Genomic DNA, 23,177 nt, shown 5'->3' on the forward strand with positions numbered 1-23,177 from the left:
CTATTCATCTGTTATATTATTTTTTTATTCCTACAAATGTCTCAAATATTTTATAATACTTTTAAACATAAAACTAATAAAAATAATAGATATCATTTCTTACAGGTCCAAGGTGATCTATCCTCCCTTATCTATTGTGATCAATGTAAGAAAAAAAAATTGTTGTCCATTCTCATTAAATATAATTGATTATGGTGGAGGAGAATAGTGAGAGTGTAAAATTTGACCCTAAGCAGACTGTGGTTGAATTTAGAGCATAATTTAGAAGAGCCTTCACTTTTTACCCTGTAGCCCCACTTCCTACCATATTTTCCATATACTCAATATTATATTAAATTATCATTTTCTCCCATCAGACATTACAACATATACTTTGTAATTTTATTCAAGATATTCCTCTAGTTTGAGCTGCCTTGTTCTCCTTGGCTAAATAATCCCACATCTTTCAAAAAGTACAACTTTTGGGGGGTAGATTTTATTCCTGAGACCTCCAAGGATGGTTAATGTTTCCTCTAAGCACCAACTGTCTGGTCCATTCTAGAGGCCACATGCAGTCCTGCTTTCACCCATGCTCATTTCTTTCTTTCTAACTAATGTGTGAACACCTAAAGAGTAGGAGGCAGATTCAGAATCTCTTAAGCTAGCAATTTGAATCCATGATTTCAGGTGTAAGAGGAGATTGGTACCAATGATTATTGAGCCATGGTATTCTGAAACTGCACACAAATTTTTCCAAATATTTGATAGTTAAGAGAGTGCTAACTCTGAAGACATAAGTAGTTTTCTACTTCATCTTAAGTAAGGCAAAATATATACTTCTGTAGAAAAATGTCACTGTTCTGCAAAATAACAGAAAATGTTTACTTTGTCAAAATAAAAAGGTATTTCCTTCTGAACTGAAAGATGATAGATTTTCAGCATAGTTGTGGTCTCAGGACCAGACCACAGGGGAGCTCAATAATCTCTAATCTTGGTCTTATCTGAGAGCAGATTTCAGATTGGTCTTTGGGGCTGTTTGTTTGTTTGTTTGTTTTAAAGAGTCTTTTTTAAAATTTTATTTATTTATTTGACAGACAGAAATTACAAGTAGGCAGAGAGGCAGGCAGAGAGAGAGAGAGGAAGGGAAGCAGGCTCCCTGCTGAGCAGAGAGCCCCGTGTGGGACTTGATCCCAGGACCCTGAGATCATGACCTGAGCCGAAGGCAGAGGCTTAACTGACTGAACCACCCAGGCGCCCCTTGGTTTTGTCTTTTTAAACTTTATAAACAATCAGTAAATTAAAAACAACAACAAAAACAAACCTGATCTTACTGGCACAGGAGACGATAAGTATGACTCCATTTAAAAATACCCTTAAGAAAAAAAAAATTATATGTAAAAAAAAAAATTAAAAAAAATATATATCATTAAGCAGAAACAGTGTTGCTTGGAAGAGTTTTTAACAAAACTGAAGGTAATGTTTATATTTCTAGAACTATTACTGGAATACCTTGGGGAATTAAAAATCAAGTACCAAGACAGATTTGTGGAAGATGTAAGTATCCTTTTGGGGTTTCCAAAAACTATGTGGAGAAAGGAAACTACTAGAAGAATGAAATATCCACAACCCAGGAAGTGGGACGGATAATGGCAAAAGTGATCTTATTTTATATGTACAGCTGGTGTGGTTTGAGAAAAACTAGAGCTTATAATTGAATAAATAATTGAATGGAAAAAAAATAAACACTTCTTTAAAGAAGTTGTATTGAGAAGTTTGGGGATAAACGTTAAGAAGGGCCTTGCAGAAAGACATTAACTTGTTGACAATGCATTGCAGGAGGTCGTCCAGGGAACGTAACCACCAGTTGATGCTGAGCTGGATCTCAATAATCAGAGGATCCTTATCACCTCCACTGTCCTTGGAATGTGAATTCTGCTTGACTTCCCACCACCAGAGGCTGCTCCAAGGTCATAGCCTTGAGAGAGTGATGCTAGGCTGAGACCGTCTGGATGGTGTATGTGGGTAAATGTAGTTAAGGAGTCTATGTATATGTTTTAGATTTGACAGATAGGTGTGAAGACCTACTTGTCTTATGGTGACCTAAGACAAGCCCCCTGCGTAAGTTCCGTTGCTTAATAAATCTGTCACATACCAACCTGGAGTAGCTTGGCCCTTTCTTCTTTCTCTCCTTGCTCTCCACCTAGGGTGGGGCACGTTCAGATTACACTTGGGAAGCTCCACAGGAGCTCATAAACCAACACTCTGCCACTATCTACCCATGGACATGTCATTCTTTCCAGTGGTTACAGGCCGTGAAAAATGTTATCTTTTTTTTTTTTAAAGATTTTATTTATTTATTTGAGAGAGAGACAGTGAGAGAGAGCATGAGCGAGGAGAAGGTCAGAGGGAGAAGCAGACTCCCCGTGGAGCTGGGAGCCCGATGCGGGACTCGATCCTGGGACTCTGGGATCATGACCCGAGCCGAAAGCAGTTGTCCAACCAACTGAGCCACCCAGGCGTCCCAAATGTTATCTATTTTGTCAAACCTTTGTCTCCCTACAGCAGTAGAATCATATATCTGTTATCTTTAATTAAAGATATTAAATTAAAAAATCCAAGAATAAATTAAGAGGCTGACAGTAACTAGTAACTGTGTTAGCAATTATGTCATTTCTTACATGAGCTTGTAACATAGGTGCTTTGTTTACCTCTCCTCTTACTTGTGGGGAAACAAAGCCTAGAAAGAACAAATTACAAGCCCCAAACCACCATGGCCTCTTAGAGGAGCAATCTGAGAATTTACCTTATGTCTTCTATTCCAGATCCTATCCTTCCCCACACTCTTTACACTTTCTTTTATATAGAGAACTTTATATGCAGAATATTTTCCTCCAGTCACTTAATTCATACTTATGTCTGGCCCTGATTTTTCTCCCCTTTTTTATGTGTGGTGTCTATATTGTAGTTTTCATTTTACCAATGTCCAAATTTGGTCCAAGCATTTTTTGAAATTCTTCAGCCACTGAGGAAATAATAGCTTTCATGTTTTAAAAGGATCACTTCCCATTCCAAGGCAGGTTGACCTGTCCCTTAGCCCTACGCTGAAGACAGAACAGCGGGTATTTAACTCCTGAAGAACTCCCCAGCTCATGACCTCATTTTCTTACTGCTTTCTGCTTCTTAACCTGAACCCTGACCCTGTTTTTGATTTACTTTTTGAGCATGATCTGCTCATATTAACTCTTAACTCTTTGAAATGGAATAGTATATAATGTATTTACTTGTAGCAATGCCTTGGGAGCTTAAACTCAGTTCCACTTTCTTTTCTTGTAATGCATTTCCTACTTTGACTTTTAAGAGGAGACACACTAAATTACATGAAAATAAGCTCTACTAAGCTAAATTCTAGTGTGGGACATAATCATTCAAGTAAATAGGATAAATTTGCTTATTTTCCCTCTCTTAGCACTATACAAAGCAAACTATATGAAAGAAGCACTTTGAGAAAGAAGATTTTTCAAAGATTAACTATAGATAGGAACATTCTTCTTTTTCCCATAACCTATTGTAGAGAAGAGCTTTGATGAATAGTTCTCCCAATAAAGATGAAGGCTCTAAAGAATGTTCTTGGAAGTTTGGGAGTCTTTCTAAGGCCTTGGAACCCTCTTGCTTGGAATTTCTGAATGGCTGGAGAATAAAGAGGTGTCTCACAGGATCTTGTGCTGTGCTTAGGTATTGTCTGAAGAGGGCAGGGGTAGAAGCCCTACCCTGAATCCTGAGGCTTAGGGCAGGAACAAAAAGTTGTTCTTGGAAGTTTGCATTATGCAGTGCAGAAGACATAGAGTCTATTAAGGACACACCCCGGAAGAAGAACAACACAGGAAATCTACTGAATTAAAGGACACTCAAAAGATTTCACAGAGTGAACTGCTGGTAGGAGCCAAGGTTGAACGTGACAGCCTTTCTCTGGAACTGGAGCAGAGGGAAGGAAACCTGGGGAGTGAATCACCTAGGGCAAGTGTCATGACTGCAGAAGCCCATGCTTGGCATCACTGTGAACACATATCATAAAGTTTTGAGGTATCACCAGGTCAGGCAGAGAACATATTTATTTTCACACCATTTCGGCAAACTTGTCAGCTCATCATCACGCATCCTCATGCTACATTGGGCTGACCCAGCAAAATAAACTTCAGAAAGAAAGAAGGGCTACCAAATTCTTCTCCCCTCTGAGGGATTCTCTTCAGTCACAGGCTCTGCCCAAACACTGACAGAAGGCTGGAACAGCAATTGACCGTAATAAATACATATGAACCTGCATATCTACAAAGAGAGATCCTGTCTCTAACTATAAATCATGAGATGGGAAAAAAATGGATTTTTTAATATTAGTTCAGTTCATGGAGCGCCTGGGTGACTCAGTGGGTTAAAGCCTCTGCCTTCAGCTCAGGTCATGATCCTGGGGTCCTGGGATAGAACCCCGCATCGGGCTCTTGCTCAACAGAGAGCCTGTCCCCCCCCCCTTTTCTCTCTGCCTGCCTCTCTGCCTACTTGTGATCTCTGTCTGTCAAATAAATAAATAAATAATCTTTTAAAAAAATGTTAAGTTCATTTTCCATATTGAAAGGGAAACAAGAAATTGTCAAACAATAAGAAATTTCAGATTTATGTAAATAAGGCAAATTTACATTTAGATTTTAATGTAAGCTCATTAGAACATAAACCTAATTGAGAAGGATTTTTGTCTGATTTTCTGATTACTGAATTCTCAGTGTCTAGAATATCATTGGGTCCATATTAAGTATTCATTAAATATTTTTTAAACAAATTCTTGATTTTCTAACTATCTGGTATTGATTAGCCAGTATCATGTTTGACAAGGGATGTCAGCACAGATCCTGCAAGATACTAAGAAATCAATAAGACAGTTTTAATAATAAACATCTTTATTTTAATAAATTTGATAACAGGGTCAATATGAACAAATTCCTTGAAAACACAAATTTCCAAGTTTGTCACAAAAAGTGAAAAAAAAATACTCCTATATTTGGTAAGGAAATTAAATCTGTAGCTAAAAATCTTTACACAAAGAAAACTTCAGACCCATGTAGTATAACTGGTAAGTTCTTTCAAACATTTAAAGAAGAAAAAGAAAAGTTATATCAATCTCAAATGACTTCTTTCAGAAAGTAGAGGAAGAGGAAATAATTCCCAATTAATTGTATGAAATTATCATAACCTTGAAGTTAATGCCTGATTACAACAAAGAAATTTGACAGACCAATATCTCTCATGAGCATGACACAAGTACCAAACATAAGATTTGCAAACTGAATCCAGCAATATATAAACAGGAATAATTCATCTTGAGTAAATGGGATTTATTCGAGGATTTAAAACTTAGTTTAACATTCAGAATTAACCAATACAGTTTACATTATCAACAGAATAGAAAGAATAACAATCATCTCCATGGATGCAGAAAATATATTTAATAAAATGTAACACTTACTTGATTAAAAATAAAAACTTGAGAAACTGAGAGTAGTAGAAAGGATTTTTTTTCTTAATCTGTTATAGGGCATCTGCTAAAAAACTAATATTATATTTAATGTTTCCTTTCTAAGTCAGGAATAAGCAAGAGTGTCCATAATAACTTTTATCCACTATTATACTAGGTTGCATTAGGCAGTGCAACCAACAAAAAAATTGAAAATATGGAATTTTTTTAAATAAAATTTTAATTTCTGCAGATGGTATGATTATGTATTTAGAAAGTCCAGAAGAACCTATCAACAATTAGCAATAATAAGCAAATTTAGTCTGGTTATTGGATGTCTTGGCAATACAGAATACATTATATTTCTATACATTCACAACAAACAATTCAAAAACAAACCTAAGAAATAACGTGATTTTTAAAAATTTTTTTATTACGTTATGTTGGTCACCATACATACCAAACATTTTAAAGAATATCAAATCCTTAGGAACAAACCTAGCAGAAATGTGTAAGACTTCTTGATTAAAGCTACAAAATATTACCGATAGAAATTAAAGTGGCTTTGAATAAATGGAAACATATACCTTGTTTATATATTTGTAAGTTACCGATTTCCTTGTGATTAACCTACAAATTCAACAACCCCCCCCCCCCAAAAAAAAAATCTAATAGAGTTTTTGTGAGTGTGCGTTTGAAAACTAGTTGAATATAGTGGAAATGAGAGGACTTTAAATAGTCAAGACAAATTTCAAAAAGACAAAGCTATCATTCCTTACTATGTATCTATAGAAAGCAAGACAATGTGGTATGGGAATGTGAATAAAAATCATTCGACAAAGCAGTATCAGTTGTTCACCACCATTTGCTAATCTCAGAACTCTTATAACAATTCTTCCTAGTTAAGTTTCCTTTTGGTGTGAGATACAGTAAATTAGGAAGTTCATTACCCTTTACTCCACCAGTATCTACAGTATGCTTATATAATCTATGCACATTAAGAGAAAAACAACAGAATTTGAGCAAATATTAGGGATAGGCTCGTAAAACATGGATAAGTGCAAGTGGTGAATAAGGAAGTGGAGTTGTGCTGAAACTCATTGGAAGTTAAGGAAATGGAAGTTAAAATAATTGTGAGCCCCATTCTGTGTCAACTAGATTGTAAGATTTCATGAATTAAGTTACGACAGGGCTCTAGGAAAGTAGGAACCCTCTGTACTGCTTGTCAGAGTATATTGTACAGAATGGCACCACTCTCCTTCTGAAGATTAGTCTGTAAAATTTAGATAAATCAAAAAGTCCTATGTCCCTATACTCCTGGGTATATACCTAGAGAAATTCTCACATGGAAACATAAATGTCCATCTATAAGGTGGTCCATAGCAGTGAGAAGCATGAGACACTCTAGATCCAGCACTGGGGAAACAGAAAAGAATGTGGTATAAAAACACCATGGAATTCTACTCAAGTGAGAAACAACTAAATAGAGGCTGATACAGCAATATGCATCAATCATAAAAATATAATGCTCACTAAGAGGAAAAGGTTAGGTCTATATCTCAGTAATGTCTAGGCAAATTTCAAATAATGTACATAATTGTCAGAAATAAAAATCCAACCAAAAGAGATACACATCAAACTCGTTTAAAATGGCTGCCCATTGGTGGTTGGAGAATGTGAGGGAGAATTATGGTTAAAAGAAAGTAACCAAAAAAAAAAAAAAAAAAAAAAAAAGTAACCAAATAAGTATAAAAGGAAACACACCTTGAACCTATGATTGCAGCATTTCACAAAATGAGGAGTTTTGTTAATTCAATTCTGTACCTGCCCTTGAGATTAAAAAGATATCCATCCATCAATCGATAATGGCATATCCGTATAACCATACAAGTGGATTGCTTTTCTGTTGCTGTGTAAAAATTTAAGTCAACATAGTGGCTTAAACAAATGCATATTTATTTTCTCACAGTTTTTGTGACCCAAGAGTCCAGGCGTGGCTTTGTGGGATTCTCTGCTCAGGGACCCATAAGGTTGTAAAATGATGCTCAGACTATATTTTTACCTGGATGCTTGATAGGGGAGAACTGATCCCAAGCAGATCCGGGCATAGGCAAAAGTCATTTTTTTTTTTTTTCTTTTTTTGCAGCCACTTGAGTGAGGTCTTCTTTTTCTTGCTACCTGCTGGCAAGGAGTTCTCTCAGCTCTGAGGACTGCACCCAGGTCCTTACCATTTGCCTTCCCCATGGGCCTCTCATAGCATCACAGCTTCTTCAAAGCCGGAAAGGGGACTCCAGTTCTAGTTTTCCAAGACCGACTTTTATACAAAAAAAAGTAATCAGGGGAATGACATCCCTTCACCTTTGCCATAATGTCATCTAATCAAGGTAGTGTCATCTCATCACTTTTCTATATTCTTTTGGTTGGAAGCCATTTCTGCCTACACTTAAGAACAATGGATCACACAAGACGTGAGAAATCAGGGGTCATTCTAAAGTGACACTGAAAACCTTTAAATGAATAAGGCACTTCTAATATACTTTAACTTATGGACAGATTTCCAAATTATATTCAGTGGAAAAGCAGGGTACAGAACCATGTATGTAATATATTATCAGCTATGTTTAAAAATTGTGTGTGTGTTTAAATTTATAGATAATTTCTAAAATGATGACCAAGAAACTGGCAACAGTGATTCTTTCTGCAAAGAGCCACTGAGCTGTGAGGGCAGAGAAGGAAATAAAATTTAGTAGTTATTCTTTCAAAAAATTTTAATTTTGTACAAATACATATACTAGCTTTTCAAAATGTATATAATAGCTTTTCAAAAAATAAATAAGACTTTCTATAGCAGACTGGCATTTTAAAAATTGCAAAATGTGTGAGGTTGCATAATATATAAACTAAAATAAATCAGAAACATCTCAGGATCAAATATTTTCTTCCTATCTAGAACTGCATATGGCAAGAGAATGAAGATATGTTATAATTATAGTCTTTTGAAAATCAAATTTCTAAATATAAAAAGATTAAGTTGCTATTCATCACATGAAAGCCAATTTTAGGAATCTAAAGTTTAGTTTAAAATTTAAGTTCAATGAATATTTAAATTAATTGATAATTGTTAACATGTATGACTAAATAATAAAAAATCCTTTAAACATAAATTTGACAACTCGTTTTCCATATACTTTGAATAATACCATAAATTTTATAGAGACCATTATTAAGAATCACTCTACTTTAAAAAGTGTTCTGTTGATCAATATTCAACTTGCATAATCCAAGTATGTAAACTAATGTGGGGATAGACTTTTATTGTTCAGGCATCGTGGGCTTGGTATTACAGCATACAGTGTAACACTCTTCTGGAGTCACCCCACTATATTACTACTATATTGACATATCAGAGAAGCTGGGGAGCATGTTTTTCATCTGTGTACTTTAATTATCTATCTATCAGAGTGATTGGCTCTTAACTGGTCCTCAATAAATGTTTGTCAAGCATTCAAAAAAGTTGTGATAGAAAGTAGTGAGATTGGATTTCATAAAAACCTTTAAGTACAATGAAATGATCAGTATTTGTCTGATAAAATATCATCTTTGTCTCTGAATGCCTTTAAGATTCTGAAAGTGACACATAAGCAGGCAAAATTCTGTCCATCATGTGAAATGTAGCCTATACTTTTCCAATTATCTCAGTACAGTGATACCTAGGTTAGAAAGTCATAGGGAACAAAGCTACTTTGAACAATTTCAGCCTGAGATAATGATAAAGTTTGGCTCTCCTTGGCACTGGACCAGACTTACAGCAAACTGGGGGAAATGGTAGTAACTTAGATGTATTCTGTGTTCTCTAGACACAGTAGTTCTCCCCTCCTATCCATGGAAGATAAGATTCAAGAAGGTCAGTGGATGCCTAAAACTGCAGATCGTACCAAACCCTATATATTTTGTGCTTTTTCGTGTGTGTGTGTATGTGTGTGTGTGTGTGTGTGTATGTATGTATATTTATGACAAAGTTTAATGTATACATTAGGCACAGTAAAAGATTACCACAATAACTAATAACTATTAGAACAAGTACATCAGTATACCATAATAAAAGTTACATGAATGTGGTCTCTCTCTCTCACAAAATACCTTGTACTGTACTCACCATTCATCTTGTGAAGATGTGAGATGATAAAATGTCTGCATGATGAGATGAAGTGAATTGAATGACCCAGGCATTGGGACACAGTGCTAGGCTACACTGATCTTCAGATGATACATCAAAAGGAGGATTATCTGGACTGTGGTTGACCTCGAGTAGCTGAAAACACTAAGGGGAACTACTGTATTCTCAAGAACACATATCTCTTTGTTAGGCCACTTTTTCAGGTTTCAGATATATAAATCGCCTCTGGAGATATGAAGCTTCTCAACTAGTAGCATCACAGTAGCTCACAGACATAACATGTGCATGGGTGTGTGTGTGTGTGTAAGCATGTGTGCTTAGGTAGGTAAATGCTTTCTAAGTGTTACTTACGGTTTTAAGTCCTTCACATATATTAAGTCATTTGTTCCTTATAACAGTGCTGTAAGGTAGAATCCATTTTTACCCTCATTTGAGGAATCTGAGGCACAGAAGAGTAAGTAACGCCCTTGTCTCTGAGAGACTAAAAAGTGACAAAGTGAAATTCGAACTCAAGCAGTGTGACACCAGAATCTGAGCTCTCAAACACTGGCCACACAGCCTCTCTAAGCGTGCTAAAGCCCTCTGCTTGGGAGAACCACCCTGCAGAGAATTAGACTCTCTGAGTAAATTCAGCCCATTCACCCAAAGTGAGATGGGAGAGGAGAAATCCAATCACGCAACACAATTTTACTCTGAATGAAGTTTTTGATAACAAAGTGTGTCATTAAAACACCCTTTTAGAGCACAGGCATAACTGTTTTTGAAAACATCTGAGCTGGGGTGCTTTGTCCCCTGAATGTGCCTTGGAATCATCTGCTTTGCTTATCTTATAAGCTTCCTGATTTTTAATATGACTTCTCAGCCCTTCCAGGGAAAGAAAAATCTGCCTCGCACTTACGTGGTGTTTGCATTTCAAAGTACTTCTTATTATCACTCTGCTCTAGATTTACTATCAGGGAAGTGAGGCGAATGGGAAGCATGCACTGGTATATGTGCCTGTGTTATGTTTATGTTTTATGCTCTTTGTGAATCTAACAACTTACAAAATAGGCAAGAAGTAGTTTTTTTATACAAAAAAAATAGACCTATAAAAATTAGAATGTATGTTTAAGAGGTACAATATTTAAATTACTCCATTATACACATACTATTAGTGCTGCTTAAGCTCACTTCCTCACATCTCCCCAACATGGAAGATCACATTTTATCATATAAATATCTCATTTTATCATAAAAAGGTAAAGAAGTGTTTCAGATAGAAGTCTCACTTAATGGCAAGTCTGAAGCCATCTTCCATTAATTTATACTTTGGTGTTTTCTTACCTCAATCTGAAGTATAGGTATTGAAGAATACCCACCTTTGCTTTTAAAATTCTGCTTCTTGACAGCACTCATCTCCGTCTATACATAATTGATTATAATTGCTATGACTAACTTTCCAGGGCTAAGCTCTATTCTCCTAGGAGCATAGAAAAGGGGTATGGATGTCGGCATGCTTTTAAGCACAAGAAACTCTTGTAACATTAGTTATAGTGGATACCCACAGACTCCAGAAGAAACAGGATACCTTTACAATGCACAGATGCTGTGTTCCCACCTACTGAAGCAGGGAATACTTTAGGACCAGATTGTAAAATTCAGAAGCTTACCCTGGAACTTGCAGTAACAAGAATTGGAACCTGATTACTTTTGAAGCCAACAGTTTTTGAGAGAAGAATCTGGATATCATCAATTTGTAATACCAGAGTTTGCTTGTGCAACTTGTAGTTTCCTTGGGGAGGTGCTCCTTTGTGGGGAGTTAGGACTTCTCTGATAAAAGCAGAACCATAGACATTTGGAAAGAGATGGAATAATGATGTTGGTAATGTTTGTAACCTCTTGGGTATGTGAAAGAGTAAAAGTTTAGAGAGTGGCTTGGGGCTTCTTAGAGCAGGAGGAGGAATAAGCATTTCTATGGTGTGTCTGTATATACTCAGGAAGCAAGGGCTTAGAGCCATGCGTAGATTTATGTGCACAACTATTGTGAAAAGCCCCTCCAAAAGTCAATAAAAGTTGTCTGATTTCCTTAACTTTCTTCTTCAAGGGATCAAGACTGCCTCATTTCTAAGAATGGAAATACACATTTGGAGTCAGCATATATTTCATGTTGCTGAGACTGTTCCAAGATTTGCTCGGATCTTGTTTTTTTGCCCTTAGCATTTCTAGGCCCAGTGTGGTTGCTTCCCCTGCATTCTTTTCTCCTGGGTGTGCAAATGAGCCACAGGCCTGCTATGTGCCCATCAGGAATACAGAGGTTGTCAAAAGCCCTCCAGACAGAAACCTATTTGACTTTTGCTGAAAGGGAAGAAACAGGTTCCTTAATATAACTCTCGCTTTTCTTTTAGAATAAGGCATAACCATAAATTAGCTAACAAATCCCTATTGAATACTTAGAAAGTCAGTAGGTATATGAGGATCAAGATAAGGAGAAGGATGTTTTTAGAACCAGCATATCAGAGAAATACACTCCAATGAGGATTGCCTTCGTCAGAGTAACCACCCAAGGAGGCTGTCCTCCATTTTAACCGTGCTGCCATAGCCAAAACTGTGTTGAATCTCTTTTGGAATTGCCTTCAGAGTTAGTTTATGAGCTACATAAGAAAACCATTACTTTATGGTTATACCTCATAAAGTTCCATAAAGGGAATGGGACAAACAAAGTGAAACAAATGGGGTGTGGTTTTGCCTATCCATAAAATCAACTGAAAAGATAGACTTTGTATCCTTCCCAGAACACTGATAGCTGATGTTCCTTTGCATATGCAGTAGAAAATATAATATATAGGTAAGTCTTTTTTAGAAAAGTATCTGAGGTCTGGGTACCTAATTGTACCAGTACAGAGAGTGTATTTTTAAAGATTGTAGATGGGTTTAGTATTATATGTATTCACCAGTATTTTAAGATTGGTTGGTTGTCCTTATAGAACCATTAGTGGGATTAAAAATCTTTCTATTAGCAAAGTGATCTATTCTTATGTAAACAACTCTAGTGGTTTAATTACCTTTACCTACATGGGTCACTACCTTAGTTTAGGCCATTATCAGTTACCTTTTTTACTGTTCTCTTTAACTAGATCTCTGTCTCTATCCCATTGTCTACGCTGTAGATATTATAACCTTCCTAAATCATACATCTCAATGTGACGCTTCCTGTTAAAACCTTTCAATGACTGTTACCTTCAACATGAAGCTTGTTATTTAACACGATATTAAAACCTTTCACAATCTGTCTTCTTCTAGACTTTAGATTGATTAGTGTAGTCATGCCACCCCATTTCTTCTAAGTGCACTCTGTACTTGCTTCCAGGAAAACACTGTTCTTTGCCTAGTTTCTAGAATCTCCTACATGTTTCTCTTCCCATGCTACCTAAAATGTCTATCCAAGATTTTAGTGTACAGAACAGCTATTATTCCCCAGTGTTCTACTCTTATTCTCAATAGAAGACATAGAATGTATCTTTCTAGAAGTAGTTTTTAATCAAAGATACCTGGTGTGCATTATTTAACATGCTGATTTCTTGGACATCCCTAAAGGCCATGACTCAATAGGTATGTTATGCCTCAGAATCCATATTATTTTAAAAAACATGCTGGAGATTCTAATGTAGATATTAATACCATATTTTGAAAAAATCCTATTGGGTCTCCTCACTTGCCCGTAACCAGCATATAGGAAAGGATTTTGTTCCTCCTCTTAAACATCTACTATGAATAGATGATTAAGCACAGCATTAACAAAATAGTAGAAACTTGAAAAAGAATTGTTTTAATGCTCGTGAAAATAGGTAGGCCCTATTATCCTATCATGTTATCACAGCCCTTTAGCCTAGGGCTCAAATATGGTTGCAAATAATTATATTCTCCCTTGTGCATGCATATTTCTCCTCCCATCAGGAGGTAAAGTTTATGGTCGTTTCTTTGAATCCAGGCTGGTTCTGTGACTGTTTTGAACAATAAGACACAAAGGAGTACCTTTCAAAGACTTCCAAGTGTAAGCAAGCTTTACAAAAGTCTGGAAGCTTCAGCTTCCTTTCTTTCTGAATACTTCTTAAAACCCAGATGGCTTGCAATGAGAAGTCCAAGCCACAGGGAGGGGCTGTGCATATGTGCTCTGTCCAAAGGCTCCAAACAAACTTCTAATTGACAGCCAACATCAAGTGCCAGTCAGGTGAGAGAGCCATCTTGAACCACTGCAGCTCTATGTAGCCCTCAGAAGACCAAAGACCTAGCAAACATCAGGAGGTGCAGAAGACCATCCAACTTAGTCCAGTCCCATAGAACCATGAGAAATAATAGAATAGTGGTTGTTTTTAAGTCAGTATGCAGTAATAGATAATTGAAATTCACATTCATTCTTTCCTTTTCTATACTAATGCCACTTCACATGTAAAACTGGCCCTCTGATTTTGAAAGGCAATATGACCATTAACTGTACTCTTTAATTGGAATTAATATGGAGCTTTTAACAGGCCAGTTTTGACCTCTACTTAATCCCTTCTGCAGTATTTTGTCCTTCCTAAACTCAGCATCTCCTGAACAGCCCTTTGTGAATGTATTTCAAATAGAAAATTCTGAAATATTCTACAGTGATTAGATATCATGGTTGAAAGAAGACCCTTGCCTAAGATAGAATTTTAGTGCACTCTTCCATTGACATTTTTTGATTCATTCTCCCTAAAATGACACTCTTGCTTCCTGAGCTCATCTCGTAAATTCTTGTCTCAGTGCTTATAACCCAAAGAGATCTCCCAAGTCTTTGTCTCAAGCTCTGCTTTCAGGGGAAGCCGACTTAATATACTCACTTAAAGCTAATATAAATGGATTATGGAAAGGTTGTTTGTATCTATCACTAATTCATACATGGAGACCATAAACCCCAGTGCTGCTATATCTGGAGATGTGACCTCTAGGGAAGTAATCAAGGCTAAATGAAGTCATAAGGGTAGGGCCCTAATCCTATAAAACTGTTGTTCTTATAAAAAGGGCAACAGACTCTAGAGATCTTTCTGTGTTCACATGCTGGGGAATGTGAAGCCATGTGACAGTGCAGCATTTCCTTTTTGTCTTCCTGAGTCCATAAAGATTTATCTTGATAGTTTTAACCAGAGTTTTGCTTGTCCTTGAGCCACAGCTAGACAGAAAGTTGTTTCATAGCCTCTTTGCATTCTCTTAAAAGCACACAACCCTCGTAAGACTTTCTAAGAGATTTTGCTTCTAGCAACACTCATGATATAATTTTATGACACAAGAAGACTTTTTGTACTGAATTTTTATTTCATAACCCATAGTGTGTTAATGGTATAGTCCTACTTAACTTTTGCTCTTCCATTAGTTTTACACTCACTGTTTTGTTTTATTTTTTCCCTTCCACAAAAATGAAAGTTGTTACATTAGCTCTCTATTCTCATGAAAGGTGTTTTCCTATCCATTGTCACAGATATTAAGGCAACTCTGAGATCACATTGCATGGTGTGATTTAAGTCAGGTAGAATATCAAGTTTTGGCCTTTAGTTCACCCCTTCTGCAGTATTTTGTCCTTCCTTAACTCAACATGCCCAAACAGCCCTTTGTGAATGTCACCAGATCTGAATTCATTGTGATGCCTTCCCTCAATATTTCCAGCATCGAGGGTTAAAATTTAGGTAGCCTATAATTTCAGGGCTTTTAGATTAAAGAAGGGCCTTTAGAAAAGACGTTCACAGGGTACCTGGGTGGCTCGGTCAGTTAAGCATCTGTCTTTGGCTTGGGTCATGATCCCAGGGTTCTGGGATCGAGTCCTGCCTTGGGCTCCTTGCTCAGTGGGGAGTCTGCTTTTTCCACTCCCTCTCCACCCAGCTTGTGCACTCTCTCTTGCTCACTCTCTCTCTCTCAAAAAATAAATAAATAAATAAATAAACAAGCAAATAAATAAAATCTTCTAAAAACAGAAAAGTACTTTCACAGACACATTTAGGATAAGATGTAAATAGATAATATTTAGGGGGGCCTCTGCCTTCAGCTCAGGTCGTGATCCCAGAGTCCTAGGATTAAGCCCCGCATCAGGCTCCATGCTCAGTGGAACCCTGCTTCTGCCTCTCTCACTCCCCCTGCTTGTGTTCTCTCATTCGCTGTATCTCTCTCTGTCAAATAAATAAATAAAATCTTTTTTAAAAAATTAAAAAAAATAGATAACAGTTATTATTCGTTTTACCATTGGCATACAGTCAATTTTCGCATTTTAATATGGAAACTTAAAAGAGTAATGCCACATATTGGAAAATAGATGAATGATATTATGTAGTATTTATTGCCAGATTCTAGATGCTGTGTTAAGAATTTTATGTATGTTAAATGTAATCTTCAAAATCATCTTTTAAGGTACATATTTTGTTATTTCTATTTTATTTTATTTTTTTAAAGATTTTATTTATTTGACACAGAGAGAGAGATCACAAATAGGCAGAGAGGCAGACGGTGATGGGGGAGTAGGCTCCCCGCTGAGCAGAGAGCCCGATGCAGGGTTCGATTCCAGGACCCTGAGATCATGACCTGGGTCGAAGGCAGAGGCTTAACTCACTGAGCCACCCAGGCGCCCTTGTTATTTCTATTTTATAGTGAAGAAACTGAAGCTCAGACAGGCAGAATAATTTTTCTGTAAATTTCAGAGACAGAAAATGATAAAATTGGGATGTGAATCTCTGATTATTTTAATAAATCATGTTGTCTTTCTACTTATAACAAAATAATTATGACAAAATTGTGTATAGTTTGATATTTCAGGCAAGCCCATGGTAAAAATACTTCAGTCAAGAAATTATTTGATGACCTCCATTCACAGAAGTTATGGATTCTTCTAATAGAATATAAGTTACTGCCAAAGGAAGGAAGTGAGTCTATATCATCTGGTTGTAAAGCAAGTACAGAAAAGAATTGGTCTCAGATTTCTTATTTTAAATTTTACCCTTCTATGATTTCAAAGTAGAATAAGAAGTTAATGTTATGAAATATCCATTCACTGTGATCTCATTGTCATTGTACAATTCTTAAAAATGAGACTTCTAGGGGCACCTGGGTGGCTCAGAGGGTTAAAGCCTCTGCCTTCAATTCAGGTCCTGATCCCAGGGTCCTGGGATGGAGCCCTGCATCCGGCTTTCTGCTCAGCAGGGAGCCTGCTTCCTCATCTCTCCCTGCCTGCCTCTCTGCCTACTTGTGATCTCTCTCAAATGAATAAATAAAACCTTTAGAAAAAAAAGAGAGAGAGAGAGAGAGAGAGAGAGAGAGAGAGACTTCTAGCTAAAGATTACAGGTAGTTCTTACCTCTCACGTTCTCTATTTACAAATGATTTACCATGGCCAGAGACATTCCCACTTTCCTCCCTTCCTTTTTTCCCCCACAGACTTTGGTCTTTTTCTATTTCATAACACATCATTAGCACTTTTGCAGGACTATGTCTCATTCTGTTTTCTTTTTTGCCTAAAAAGCTCCAAGTGAGAGAAGGGAGGTGACAGGGGCTAGAGCCAAGCTTCCTGGATCATAGAGCATATTTGGTGGCCTTGGGGAGTAAAGATGTTACTGTGTGATTAACCAAAAAAATGGGTTTCCTCTTTCTGCAAAGAACATTTTCCTCAGAATACATCTCCAGTCTGGACACACAAAAAGCCAAAAGAGGTATTTGTCCAGACACCTAGAGTAACTACATAAACTTGTCAACAAATGGAATGACAAATATCACAAAGTTTTGCCACATCCTGCAGAAGAATGCAAGAGCACTAAATCCTGGCAATAAAATCTTCCCAGAAGAGCCAGGTTAGGGCCTTAATAAACACTGTTTTCTTTCTTTTTTTTTTAATTGATAAGATTTGGTACTTAATTTATTCAATAATCCAATAAAAAATCATGGGTTTGGAAATACTGTTTTATGGCATATGGTCAGTTTTTTAAAAATACATGGTTAAATGAATACTATGCCCAAAGTCATACAGCAAGTTAGAAGAACAGAAACCACTTTTGCAGAGTTAGATTTCTTGACAATTTTAAACTTTCCCTTTGCATTTAATGTTTCTCTTGCCCATTATTGCTAGCAGCAAAATCTCTTAGAAAGTCTCAGGAGGGTTGTGTGCTTTCCTCAAGTACAAGAGGACAGAGAAGCTATGGAATAACTTTATGTCTAGCACTGTCTCAAGGACAAGCAAAACCCTTCCAAAACCATCAAGAAAAATCCACAGGGACTCAGGAAGATAAAAAATGGAATGATTCCTATTGGCCATCTGTATGTCTTCTTTGAAAAAATGTTTGATTAGGTCATCTGCCCATTTTTAACTGGATTATGTTTTTGTTTTTGTTTTTGCTTTTGTTCTTTTAGTGTGGAGTTGCATAAGTTCTTTATACATTTTGGATATTAAATTCTTATTGGATATGTCATGTCTAAATATTTTCTACCATTCAGTGGGTTTCCAAAGAAGACATACAGATTGCAAACAGACACATAAAAAGACACTCAACATCACTAATCAGCAGGAAAATGCAAATCAAAACCATAATGAGATACCACCACACACCTGTTGGAATGGCTAGAATAAAAAACACAAGAAATAACAAGTATTGGTTAAGGATATGGAGAAAAAGGAACACTTGTGCACTGTTGTTTTGAAAATGTAAATTGGTGCAACCTGTGGAAACCAGTATAGCAGTTCCTCAAAAAAATAAAAAAAGAAAGAAAGAAAGAAATTAAGAAAGAAAGAAAGACTATATGACCAGATAATTCCATTACAGGATATTCCCCAAAGAAAATGAAAAATCTAATTAAAAAAAAAAGTACCCTTGTGTTTATTGTAGCATTATTGTTAATAGCCAAGATGTGGAAGCAACCCAAATGCCCATCAATAGATGAATGGATAAAGATGTGTTATAGATTACAGACAAATACAATGGAATATTGCTCAGCCATAAAAAAGGATGAGATCTTGCCATTTGAGACAATGTGGATGAACCTATAGGGCATTAGGCTAAGTGAAACAAATCAGAGATTGAAAGACAAATGCCATATAATTTAATTTACACATAGAATCTAAAACAAAACACAACAAAAGAATAACAAAGAAATAAACAGCAGAATCAGACGTATAAATGCAAAGAAAAAGTTGATGGTTGCCAGAGAGAAAGGGTTTTAGGGGACATGTAAAATGGGTGAAAGGGAGTGGGAGATGCAGGCTTCTAGCTATAGAATGAATAAGTCACGGGAAAAAAAGATTCAGCATAATGAATATAGTCCAATATATTATAATAGTGTTATAGTGTATACATATATATATATATATATATATATATATATAGTATATATACATCATCTATAGTATGGTGACAGATGGTACCTACACTTGTGGTGAGGAGAGCACAACATACAGAGATGTCCAATCACTATGTTGTACACCTGAACCTAATGTAACATTGTGTGTCAACTATACTCAAATTAAAAATAATTTTTTTAAAAAATGTAATGGTTTCTTGTATTTAAATTAAGATGTTTTACAGGATGGTAGAAAATTGAACTTTTATTACCCCTTTTGATTTAATCTGATTCTTACTCTGTTATTTTTACAGTGAACATGCACTGCTTATATAAGGAAAAAGGAGGTTGAGGAGAGATTATTTCCATTTTTATACCACAAGAAAAGTTCCTGCTACTGGAGGTTTATAAAGTGAAAACTGGGGATGTCTGGGTGTCTCAGTCAGTAAAGGATCTGCCTTTAGTTCAGGTCATGATCCTGGGTTCCTGGGATCGAGCCCCATATTAGGCTCCCTGCTCGGTGGAGAGCCTGCTTCTCCCTCTCCTTTTGCCTGCTGCTTCCCTGCTTGTGTGCTTACGCGCGCTCTCTCTCTCATTCTCTCTCTGTTTCTCATGAATAAGTAAAATCTTTAAAACAAAATAAATAGAGAAGTGGGAGTTCCTATGAGTACCTTTCCTAAAAGACCTACACACCTCACTTGTAAGCCTTCCCTGTCTCTCTAGTCTCTCTTCCCCTGGGTTCCCGTCCCCTCTCCAAAAACCTGGTGCTAGGTGAGGCTAACTAAGTCAACTTCATGTTCTCTTGCCTCTAAGTCCACAGTCACAATATAGTTTTTCATCAGATACTGAAGTTTAAAAAAAAAATGATACTTTCTACCTCACAAATATCTCTAGTCTGTGCTACTTACCCATTTTGGATAATCCAGAATAATCTAGTCTTCTGAATTTCATAGCATGTATCATACTGCATTTTCTAATAACCCCGTTTCCTCCATCAGGCTAGAAGCTTTTGGAGGTTAAACTGAATTTTATTATCTTTGTATTTTCACCATCTAGTACAGTGAATGACTTAGACTAAATGTATTATCAAGTTTGTTCTATCTGAAAGATATAAGAAAGAGATGGGAGAAAATTGAGATAAAGAGACAAAGGAGAAAGAAAAAAACATTGTTATACACTGTTATAGATTATTTTATAGCTTGACTAAATCCAACTTAAAAACATGATATTGAAAGTACTTGGACATTATAACTATTTAACAACATATCTGTGAGAAATCCATCTCCATATTGCAACATACAAACATACATGAGACCTGCCTGTATTTTAGGTGTGTTAGTGCAATGCTTATTCAAATTGCTAAAGCATTTTGATTTTAATTATTCTTATATTTCTGAAATGAGTCAAATTTAAGAGAGGTTGGGGGAACAGGTGGTGAGTATTAGAGAGGGCACGGATTGCATGGAGCACTGGGTGTGGTGCAAAAACAATGAATACTGTTGCGCTGAAAAAAATAAATTTTTTAAAAAAGAAATGAGTCAAATTTAAATATAGATTTTGATAGTAATAAACATGGACCATATATTTTTGTTTATAGATTCTAGGCAGCATACCAAACCAAAGTAATCTCTCTACAGGGCATTGTATGCTACTGTCTATCATTAATAAGCTATCCAGTTTCCATCAACTCCATCAGGAAGTTGGTTAAAAGCTATATTAATATGCTTGATGTCTGATAGATTCTATTGGTATTAAACATTAAAATGACAGAGAAAGAGAGAGAAGGAATTTTTTTTTTTTTCTGGGGAGAGAAAAAAGTCAATTCCAAGATTTTCTCCAATTGCCATCTCATGTATTTTACTTCTGCAGTTGTGTTTTATTTAACTTCAATTCCACTCATCGCAACTTAAGCCTTTTCTGCTTTTCTCTCCTTCAGGAAGATGGAAAACATCTGGCTGCCAACAACACTTTATTTCCTTAATCTTTCCTCAAAACAATACGAGGTTTATATTTTTTTTTCCATTCTCCACCTGATCTGATTGTTTTCTGAAGTCACTTGAAAGTGTAAAAAATGGACTAGAAATAGTACAGTCTTTTAATTAGTCTATCAGGTACATAAATTTCATTTCATTCAGTACATTAATAATTTAGATTGCATTGGGATGACAGGATTCCTCTGAATAATATGATATGCAGAGAGAAGAATTAAATAGACATATCTTCCCTACTATACTAATGTTTTATTTTATTTTGCTCATAAGAACTGTAGTTATAGTTTTACCTAAAGAAAAGGTGAAAAACAACCTTGATACTTTACTGATCATTTATATACACTGAATCATCTTATCATTTGTGAGAGGAGGGAAAAGTGTGAATTGAGAAATCTCTAAGTTCTAGTGAAATTCCTGTAATTTAAGTCCACTAATTCATTAGCCCAGCTCTTAAGTCTGACTAGAAATATTTACATTGAAAATTTGTGTAATTAGCAAAATCCATTATGTTTAGTAACTACAAAAGTAGTCTTTGGAAAAATGCCAATATTAATATTTCTTAAAATAAACAATGCAACTATGTAATGACTGTGTGATCATTTTAATATGAAAAAGTGTTGTCCTGTCCGTCAGATGTGATGTAGTCTCTAGGGTTATTTTTCCAGTGTTTCACCATCATTAACTTGAGTGTCATTGTCTTACACCTGGACTCTTTCACTAGCTTAGATATCGGCATTTACTGGAGGGCTCTAACCAGATGCAGCAAGTAGCAAAGATGTCGCATGCCATGTGGGGCTGTAATATAGTGCACCTGACAACTGGCAGAGCCCTTGGAAACAAGGCTTAATGGTTAAATGAGTGCAATTAAGTGTGCTGTTACATCTTTGCTGTCCCAGAGTATGAGAATGCTTAATGTGACTCATCAGCCCCATTCCAAGTTCCAGACACTTAGAAACTGAATGAGCATAAATAGCAAAAGCCACAGTAAATCAGTTGCACAAAAGAATTTATAAATATAAAAAATGATAAGCAATTTTGGTCTCCTGGTTTCTTTTCAGTAATGCAGCTTAGCGTTAGAATCATTTCCAATTCAACACATTTAACTTTGCTCTATTACAACTTCATAAAAATGTTATCTACCTTCGCTAGAACAAAACAACCATTTGTAAGCCATACCTTCTCAGGGAGGCCAGGATGCCTTTCAATTCCACTGCCAAACTCAAAACAAGATTGCTAAATTCAGGATAAGAAATAGTTCTGCATTGACCTATGTTGCAACTCCTATCCAACAGTCATTTTGAAACAATCAATAGTACAGAGAGCCAAAGTCTAAGATTACAGAAATTGCCCATTTGGGCAATCAGGACAAAAAGAGCTAGAACATCATTTTGTGTTTCTCTGATCAATTGTTGTCCTCAGGAAAAAAAAAAAAAAAAAAAGGAAAATATAAACTTCCTCAACTTACAGTCAATAAAACCATAATTTTAACTTTTGCAGGAAAAAAAAAAAAAGTAACATCCCAACCTGGTAAACAGAAAAGAAGATTTTATACAGAAGGCCAAATGAACTACCTTGAAGAAGTCTAAAGAAAAAAATTTATGATCATCTGTACTAAAGACAATAAGGGGAGACAAAATAAAAGTGATTAACCAGCATGAGTTCAAGTCTTTTCATTAAGTACACAGAAAGTATTCTCTTGCTCTAAAACTTTTCTGAATGCCAGAAAATTACTTCTTTACCAGAAAATGGTAAAGAATAGGTGTCTATCATGATTGTCAGTTTTGACAAAATTTAAAACCCCAAAATGTACTATACAAATAGAATTATATGAATGGGCCAAATCTGCACTATTAAGATTGGAACAGACTTTTTAGATTTGACTAGATTTCATCTGAAAATTTACTTGTCTATAAAATTATACGTATTACTAAAGAAGCTAAAGTAAAACTGAATTTAAAACTATACGGAATGGAATGGCTGGGTGGCCTAGTCATTAACCTTCTGCCTTCCGTTCAGGCCATGATCCCAGGGTCCTGGGATAAAGCTCCATGTCCGGCTCCCTGCTCAGCTGGAGGCCTGTTTCTCCCTTTCCCACTCCCCCTGCTTGAGTTCCCTTTCTGGCTGTGTCTTTCTCTGTCAAATAAATAAATAAATTTTTTAAAAAAATTTAAAAAACCTGCAGGGAATAAATGCTATCTATTAGCTAGATTCCAAAGAAATCTGAT

This window comes from Mustela erminea, chromosome 4, assembly GCF_009829155.1.
Source record: "Mustela erminea isolate mMusErm1 chromosome 4, mMusErm1.Pri, whole genome shotgun sequence".
NCBI lineage: Eukaryota > Metazoa > Chordata > Mammalia > Carnivora > Mustelidae > Mustela > Mustela erminea.